Raw genomic sequence first — 9,224 nt, forward strand, 5'->3', positions numbered from 1 at the left:
CCACGTTCCTACACACCACTGCCACCCCTTCTGCCACACACACACACCCACACACACACACACATTCTCTCTCTTTCTCCTTAAATGGGATTGTGGATGGGAAGCACCCAACACAGGGACTGTCACAGAGCCCAGAACTCAATAAATATTATCGACTACAACTAATATTATAATATCACGCTCAGAAGGACAATGTAACCCCCAAACCCTTTGTTGTCACGCTTGAGAATCAGAAAGCTCTCTTCCTTAGCTTGGTGACCCTTTCTGATGCTTTTTTATACTCTATCCTTCATACACGCACAGCACATTAAGAGTCAGTTCATTCTTGGGATGTGTGCAAAATTCCAATTCCTGTCAGGAGAATTTATGTGTGGTTTTAGAGGGGATAATCGACCAGTTAGTATGTGCGCGCTGATTTTATACACATACGCGTCGCCGTTTACAGCACACATTATAACATCTTCAGTCTCTGCCAAGAATGTGTATTTCTTAGCCCCGTGCATTTGCATATTATGGGTTCATAATTTCAAATAGCTGTAAAGATCTCTACAGAAAAATGTAGTCACTGTACTCTGATGTTCTAAATCTCAATATCATAGTAGAACCTGGCTAATTTTTGCCCCTGCTAATGTACCAGCATTATAATTTTTACACACACATGCACATGTGCACACACACACACACACACATGCACACACAAATCTCTGACTTTATCCTACTTCTAAGCAAAGATTTAATAGCTGGGAGCTGAGTTATGCTGCCTACTCCCCAGACTTCATTACCTTTCCAAATATGTCATATACGTGGCACAATGTACTATGGTCTTAGTACAGATGATTAAAAAGAAAAGATTTGTCAAAATAAATGAACCCACTGCATCTGATCTTTCCCAGGTTCGGATCCCTCATCCCCTACACCCTAGCTTGAGTCATTTCCTGAGCCTCTGGCTCAGCTGAACTCTGTGACCAGCCAGAGAGCTCTTCAGAAATTGTTTTCTCAAGCTAGCACCACCAGAAAATCCAGCCACCCACACGCCACCCTCTAATCAATCATGAGAGAATTTGCCATTGGCAGCTTGAGTTGACCAAACAAAATAGAGCAGCAGGAAGAAAGGAAACTTCTGAGACATTTTTAAAGTCTTGCAGGTACAACGCACCTGAATTTAAAAAAAAAAAAAAAAAAAGGTCACATGGAGGTTTTCTTTTTGAAGTTCAGGAAAAAAAGAATGCCAAGTTGAAGTCTATTCTACCCCATTTTGGTATAGGGAGAATTACATAGCTGAACCATGGAAGTTTTCAAGTGTAGTGGGTGTGATGGAAATACTGCAGCATACACTGACACGTTGGTAACCTGGGATCCCTGGGGCTGCAGACAGGCCAGGACTGGGAAGGCGTGCCAGTGGCATCTTCATTGTGTCGTCTGCTACATTGTTCTGATGCCCAATCAGAAAGTAAATGTTGCAAAGAGCGCCCTGAATATTGGGAACTTTATACCTTTCCCAGTGTCTGGAAATGTCCTGGTGTCTGGGAAGGTCCTGGCTTCCTGAAAGCAAAGGAACATCATTTTCTAGCAGGTGAAGGGGTGGCCATTCTTCACACCCCAGCCTGAGACTGCTGACCTTGGGTTGGTCATGATCAGCTTGATGCCTCTCGGATTCTGCCCTTTGTGGCTTATTTTCAATTAGGAGGATTTGCGGTAGTCCTCCGTGTGTGTGTGTGTGTGTGTGTGTGATCATTTTGAAGGTGTCCTGACCAAAACTGCCTTTAGTTTTGATTCAGAGCTTATTCAGAGAAGAATATAATGAAATCTCTTTACATTTAAGAAGTTCTTTTAACATTTTTAACAGATTTATTGAAGTATAGTTTACATGCCATAAAATTTACTTTGTTTTAGGATGTACAAGTCAGTGATGAACTTTTTATATAGAGAGAGAGTTAGGGAAAAAGGATATTAGTGAGGCAGCGACTGCGGAGAGAGGAAGAAAAGGGAAAAGTGACCCCTTTGTTCCAAGCCTGTGCAGGTGTGTTCTCTCCTGTCACCTTCCCTGCAGGAGGGGGCCAGGGGGCCAGGGAGTGTGCTGGTTGGAGCAGGCCTGGCTGGAGGAGGGGCACAGGTACTCTGGCCAGGGTACCTCCGTGGCAGGTGGGGCTCTTCAGGGCTTAGACAATGACAGTTCCTCCCTGGTCATTAAGAGTTCACAGATGCCAAGGTATTGTCACCTCAAAAACATATTCATTAGCACATTTGGCCCAAACCATTTCCGGTTCTCACTAACAGGCAGTGCTGAAGCGGATTTCTGAGGTCATCTGGGCCAGTTCTCCTGTATTCACACAACCAGATATTGTCCCTGGAGCTGAAGTGGTCTAGGGACACTCCCTGGTCAGCAGTAGAGCTGAGACCCGCTCCTGATCGCCTGGCTTTCCCGGCCTTCTCGTTGCAGCGCCCTGCCGGGCTGGCCTCACGTGGGCAGGGGCAAGCAGGCAGAAAGGCAGTGCAGAGTCACCAGGGACACATCTGTCTCCTTCCTAGGTTTCCTTGTACCTATGAAGAGCTATTTCTCACTACTTAAAGCACTCTCGGTAAGGACATTGTGCTGTCCCAGTCTGATTTCTTTGTGGGGGGAGGAGTGTTTCCAGTAAAAACAAGAAAGCTCGCTAGACAAATTTTAAAAGAGCTGTAACACTCCCAGCCTGATTTTCAAGAAGTCCTCATCATCTAGCGACCCGAAAGGAGCAGAGCTCAAGTGGAGAACTTCCTACCTTAACGCCTTTGTTCGAAAAGCAGCAATCGTTTGATTACACCTAATAACTCCAAGCAAGAAATTAGGCCAAACAGAGAAACACGGCCACAGCTTGCACTTGGACTTCTGTACAGAAACACTATTTTAAATCCTGGTTGCATTCTGTTGGGGGTGTGTGCGTGTGTGTGTTTGTGTGTGTATTGAAAGAAACTTCTGGAAAAACTATATTTTGGGATTTAAAAAAGGGGATTTCATCGTTAAGGATTCAAAGCTTTAAAAGAAAAGTTAGTGAAGGAACTGATTGTATGTAGATGCAAGTACTTATTAGACATCCCATGTCTGGTGGGAAGGGAAGATCGTAGCTTTGAAAGGGGAACAGTCCTTCCCTCTGATTCAGGGGACTGTCACAGGGAATTGGCCCTGCTGGGATCCTTGCTTAGAAGGCCTTTCCTTTCAGCCCTTGCCAGCTGGAGTGGAGCAGAAAGCCAGCTCGTGGGGCAGAAAGCCAAGCTCTCCCGAGTGCTGGGCGCCAGAGAGGGAAGAAGTAGGTAGGCGGCAGACCCCAAACGGGGGAGCAAAGTCATAACAGCAAAACAATGGCAGTTAGAGCTGGGACAATTGAAAGGCGGTAAGGGTTTTGATACCTAGAAGTCTTAAAGCTTTCCTCGACCCTTTACAAGTTGGATGAGCCAAGAGAACAGGAGTGTCTTAGCGGTTCTCTAAGTGGGGTTCCTAGATTACAACATCAGCATCTCCTGGGAACCCGTGAGAGATGTATATTATTGGGCCCTACTCCACCCGGACCACCTGACTCAGAAACTCCACGGTGGGCTCAGCAATTGGTAGTTTAACAAGCCTTCTAGGCGGTTCTGAGAAACTCTCAAGTTTAAGAAACACAGCTGTCGAAAGAAGGAGGGTTAAGTTAAGCAGGGATCGTTAGCAGTTGAGGACCAGAACACGGATTCTGCATTATTTTTGTGAACATGGTAATTGTGGTTAATTTAATAAAGAGTTCTATTTTTCTCTAGGAAATATAGTTGGCTGACTTGCCTGTCAAAAATCCAATGAAATACACTCAGAAATTGCATAAAAGAGATCTTGAGAGGCAGGTAGACTGGGCCTTCCATCCTGGCTCTGCCACTGGGCCATGGGAAGTCCAGCATGTTCCTTCAGACATCTGGGCACCATGTTTCTTGCAGGGTAAAATCCTGGAGAGTAACTGACACTGAGAGACATCACCTAGCGGAGTCTAGCTCGGGGCTTTGGCCCCCGAGACCTGTAGTGAGAGGACTTCCCTTCACTTGGCAGGCTTGGTGCTGAGGGCGCTGCCGTCACATGGTGACCGTCACCCAGGAGCCATAGTTGCACTTCTCTGGAATTGAGCATGAGCCCTGGAAGGAGTTTTGGGGCTCTGTTTCAGCCACTTCATTTTATAGGTGAGGAAATGGAAACTTGGAGGGTTTGAGCCACACAGCTAGTCATTAGCAGAAGGAGGGTCGGAGCCCAGGTCGGCTGCGGCCTGGCCCCCAGCTCTCTGGCCCCTGCCATTGTCCGCACACGTTTGGCCCCGTAGCCCAGGAAGGAGAATGCGAGGGCCCCTAGCGAGAGCCAGAGACAGGGTCCTGGGCCAGTTGCAAATGCCTTGGGCAGAGGAGACGGGGACCCAGCCACTGCCCAGCCCTGCTGGCTGCCACTCTGTCTTGCCTCTCTGTGTCTCCAGAGGGATTAACGTGCGGTCTCTTTTGGAGATAGGCATGTGGGTGGCAGAACTGTGGCCCGCTGTGGCTGGGATCATGCCTTGGCGACGGGGGAACAGGGTCTCTTTCTCCCAGTGGAGAAGCAGAGGCTCAGGGCGAGGCAGGCCCCGGGCGAGGTTGGAATTGACTCTTGATATGAAGCTGTTGGAAGGTTTGGAAGGTTGTGCTGGAAGGTGAGGGATATGATGTGATTACGATTTTTAAACAATCACCAGCAGTTATGGAAAATTGAGCTCTAAGTGTTACCTCTTGGGACTGTGACTGGGCAGGCTAGTGGGACGGGCTTTTACTTGGCATTTTATTTACACTCTTTGATGCTGTTTGGATTTTTTGCATATGTCTTGCTTTCGTGATGTGTGTATATTAAAAAACTACTTAAAAAATGACGCACTTTTCTAAACCAAGAAAATAAGTTCTGTGGAGAAAAGTAGGCAGTACTTTGGAAAGATGATCAAAATAAATTACTAAGCAAAGGACACATTTTTGGTATGATTCCATTTTGATAAAAATGTATCTATGTGTATCAAAAGTCTAGGACAATGAATATTAAAATATGAGTAAAATTAAAATGTTCCTGTTTTAGCCTATCTGTATTTCCTGTTTTTTATGTAAACATATATTACTTTTGTAGTTAGACAAAAATAATTATTGATTTTAATTAAAGCAGAAAAGCAGCACAGGTGTGTTTGGACAACCAGCAGCCTCCCCTTCATTAAGGGCTTCCACCCCAGCTCTTGTCCCTTCACGTGGACGGCTGTGGTTTTGTCTAACACCAGTGACGGCACCTTTAACTACACTAAACATGTTTTTCTATTGGAAATCCTCTGACTCCAGCCCCGTAAGTATAGAGCATCTCCCAGTGGGGAGAAGGGGGTCTAGAGAAACTTGCAAATAGATAATTCAGAGAGCATTTGTTCGTTCATTGAGTCATTCAAAAATATGCGTTAAGTGCCTCTTTGTGCCAGGCTCTGTGTCGGCCTCTTCACAATCACTAGTGCATTACGGAGGTTGGCTCTTGCTTTTCCTTTGAGCTTCCTTCTTCTCAGTATTGATCCAATTCTTCAATTCTTATTATGGGAGAGCCTCACTGCACAGGAATGTGGCTTCAGTTGTCCTCTTCAGTAACAAGTAGGCTGGCATGGCCTGGATGGACGCTGAGGCTGTGAGTCCCCCTCGGGGAACACCCGAGGGAAATCCTGCCCATCATGATCGTGTATTGATGGTTTCCTGTGCCAGGCACTGGGCTAAGTGCTTACACACGTTTTTAGTCTCTACAACACTCCTTTAAGGGCAAGACATCCAAGAGTCACGGAAGGGAAGGGCCTGGCTCTGGATCATACATCCAGGAAGCAGCAGAGTCAGGACTCGACTACACATGTTTCTGTGTGTCTCTGAGGCCTGCTGTCTTCACCCTGTTCTTCTACGACCCCATCTCCAGGGTGGTGCAGGCTCCTAGGTGCTCACAAGGCCCACAGGCAGGCCCAGCACATGCACACAAGCACGCGCACACGCAGAGTTAAATGGCTCTGAACATCACCATGAATAAATGACAGAGTGTGGTTTGCAGCCTACGAAGTTACCTGCTACTCCCAGCCTGAAGCTCAGATGGCAGGGCAATTATTTAGCAAGTGTGGTGACTCAGACAGGGTTGGGCTGAAGTGGAACTCAGTCCCAATAAAGACTGGGGTGTTGGGGGAGAGGCCAAATTCATCCTGTAAACAAGATGAGAGAGTGAAACATTTGAATGCTTAAGAAGAACATAGTTTTTAAGTACTGATACACACTTCTGCAGAATCCTTTTACCCCCGCTTGTTCTAGATCAATTATGTCCCAGCTGCTTCCACGTAAGATGGACTGAGTTGCACAGATGTCTCTCTTCCAGCCCCAACTTCTGTGATACCAGTATTTGTCAGTTTAAATGATTTCAGAACTAGTTTGCTAAAGACATGGATTTCTCAGTGTAAAAAAGAAAGCAAAATATGAGCACTGCTATATTTTAAAAATACTTTTTAAACAATCAGTGACTCAGTAACAGTTTATTCCGTTCTTCCTATATGCCCGACACACTGCAAGGCACCGTGGGAAAGTGTGTGAAAATGTACGATATCATTCCTGCCCGTAATGATCACATTTCCTCACTGGGAGAAGATGTGAATATCCACTGAAACAAAATGAAAAAGAAAAAAAGCAAGATGGCATCGGGATTAGGTGGTACACTGGTGTTGAAGATGCTCAGGAGAGTGACAGCAGAGAGGGCAGGGGCGATTAGGGTGGCTTGGTGGCTCAGTGAGTTTTAAGGCATGGCTGGGATTTCACTTGGAAGGAGAGAAACAGGCCTATGAAACAAACCCATGTGGACAATTAGACCAGTAGACAGGGTGAAAAGCAGGTTTTTTTGGTCAAACGGTACTTTTTATTATGTTTTGGTATCAGCTGGTTTGCCACTTCAGATAAAGTTAACCCGTGTGTGTGTGTGTGTGTGTGTGTGTGTGCAAGTTAGGGTGTCCCGGGTCCGTGTTCTCTCTTCTCACTGCCCCTCCCTCTCTGGCCCATCTCAATACTAGTTTCTCTGACTCGAGAGAAGGTAGAGGCCAGGAGACATGAAGGTCAAACTCTTCTGTGTTGCAACTTATTGAAGTTCAGGGAAGAGATTCGTGAGAGGAGGCAGCTGGCTGTAAGTGATGCTAAAATGACACCTGGGAGTTATCTGTGTATTTCAGATGACCACGTTTTCCAGTGGTGTCCGTTACAACCGCCTATTAGAAATAAACCCTGTTCACTTTGAGCATCTGTTAAACTGGAGGCTGGCGTGGGGGGTTGATGCAGTACATTCCTTACTGGTGTCCTCCTCTCTAATCCACCCAGTGGGGCTTCCTGGAATGCTGTTTGGGACACTTTATGTTTCTACCGAAAACCTCCAGTGAGTTCAGACTCGAGACCTCCACGTCCACTCTTGACCAGCCTTCGACTGCCTCCCAGTCTCATTGTCTCTGCGTCCTTGCTCACCCTGACCCCAGCCACTTTGCTGTTTCTAAACATGTCATGATGTTTTATGCCCCCTCTTGGTTTTTGCTCGTTGTAGCCCCTCAATGGGAATGTTCTTTACTTCACTTCTATTAAAATCCAACTCATCCTTTAAAATTCGCCATACATGCCTCCTACTCTGAGAAGTCTTCCTGGATCATTCTACTGGAACGAATTGCTCCTGCAGCACTGTGAGCTGGTAATGGAGAGAGATGATGGAGAAGCTTCGTGTTGGGCATCGAGAAGGTTTGGAAGGTTTGGCAAAGGAGGGGCTTCACAGAGAGTTGTGGGAGACTTGGGTAATGTTTCTATTGGTTATCGAGTGGTATCTCATAACATCCTTTGAGATGAAGCAAAATGAGACTGGAATTTCCTTTCAGTTATTTTGCGTGGCTAGACTCTGCATCTTTGACTGAGAGCCCTTACAGAGACTGGGTGACGTGGGGCCCTTGCATTTATTCAGGTTCCCAGTTGCATTTTCCCAGCACATCTGTACACAGGCTGTGTCCCATCATCCTACACTCAAGGTTGTTTTTGTATATTTCCTGCTATTCTATGACCTGGATTTTCCAGAACAGCTCCGATTTGTGGTTTGAAAAATATGGTCAGTGTGGGTAAATCCAGCCTCTGCAGCTTAGATTGCATTCCCCTCTTTGGAAAGTATCAGTGCCTCTTTGTTGGCATTCCCCGCGCTGGCCAGGGTGGCTGCTGTACTTGTGGAACGATGGATGCGACAGGCCTAGAATCCAGGTGCACCTGGATGTTGGGCTGGCGCATGCTTTTCCCCTGCGGACGCTGAGCACGTGCCCTCTGCCCTTTCCTCCATCTGCTCTTTCCACCTTTCAGCATCTGGCCTAGAAGATTCTTGCTATTAGTGGTAGTGGTGAGGGGCAGGGGAGAGGCCATATTTTTCTGAATCAAGCACGACAGCACTGATTGTCCTTGGAGTGGGTGGAGAAGCCTCCTAAGTCAGAGTTCAGCCCCTTGTGTTAACCAGAAAGAGCAGCCTCTTCTTAGCAGACTTAGGCAGGGGGTGGGACGGAGGATAATGGGTGAGGAATCACAAAAGGTGGGGGTTGGGTCCCCCAGACCCCTGCCTTCTAGTTCAAGCATCATGTGATTCTGCGACTAAACCGTAAGGGGTTAAAAAGAGTATATTTGGGGGAGGGGGAGAATCTTCCACTCCCGGAATCAGGGCAGCTGAGAAGGCCACTCCGAGAGCCGAGCCGAGCCGTGCAGGGACACATGGGCTGTGTGTCTGCCACTCTGGCTGCCTGCAGCACACCGTGTGGGCTGGCGAGCAGTGAGGAGCAGGCAGCCCTGTGCATGTTTGAAACCACAAATCACGACTCTGCAAATATCGAGGGTTTCCTGTGCTTTTCTGAACTGCTAGCTGGAAGAGGTTAAAGGGACTTTTTGTATGCTCAGTTCCTTCCCTGTGCACGTCTGCACTGCTGCCTTCTGCTCCAGAGGGTACGTGCGTTCTGGGCAGGCCTGCCTTTGTGTGGGGCATATTTTACCCACGTAACAGCATGTGCATTCAGACTTGTTGGGGTGACTTCATGTGGTGCCATCCACCCTCTCTGGCTATACCCCAAAAGGATCTGTAATTGCTAGGCTGTGCATAACCAGCCGGCTAGGACAGGAACTGAAACCCCGACTGTGGCTCCTCGTCGTGGTGTTCTAACCCAGTGGCCCCAGGC

General features: G+C 47.2%; 1 non-coding gene across 1 annotated transcript; it reads right to left on the reverse strand.

Annotated features, from left to right (window-relative positions):
- Nucleotides 1–2,622: 2,622 nt before the first annotated feature.
- LOC138383538 (U7 small nuclear RNA) lies at nucleotides 2,623–2,685 on the reverse strand. The gene has a single exon (XR_011233604.1). It is a non-coding gene; the product is annotated as a U7 small nuclear RNA (small nuclear RNA).
- Nucleotides 2,686–9,224: the final 6,539 nt, after the last annotated feature.

The sequence above is a fragment of the Eulemur rufifrons genome, chromosome 5 (genome assembly GCF_041146395.1).
Source record: "Eulemur rufifrons isolate Redbay chromosome 5, OSU_ERuf_1, whole genome shotgun sequence".
NCBI classification, from domain to species: Eukaryota; Metazoa; Chordata; class Mammalia; order Primates; family Lemuridae; genus Eulemur; species Eulemur rufifrons.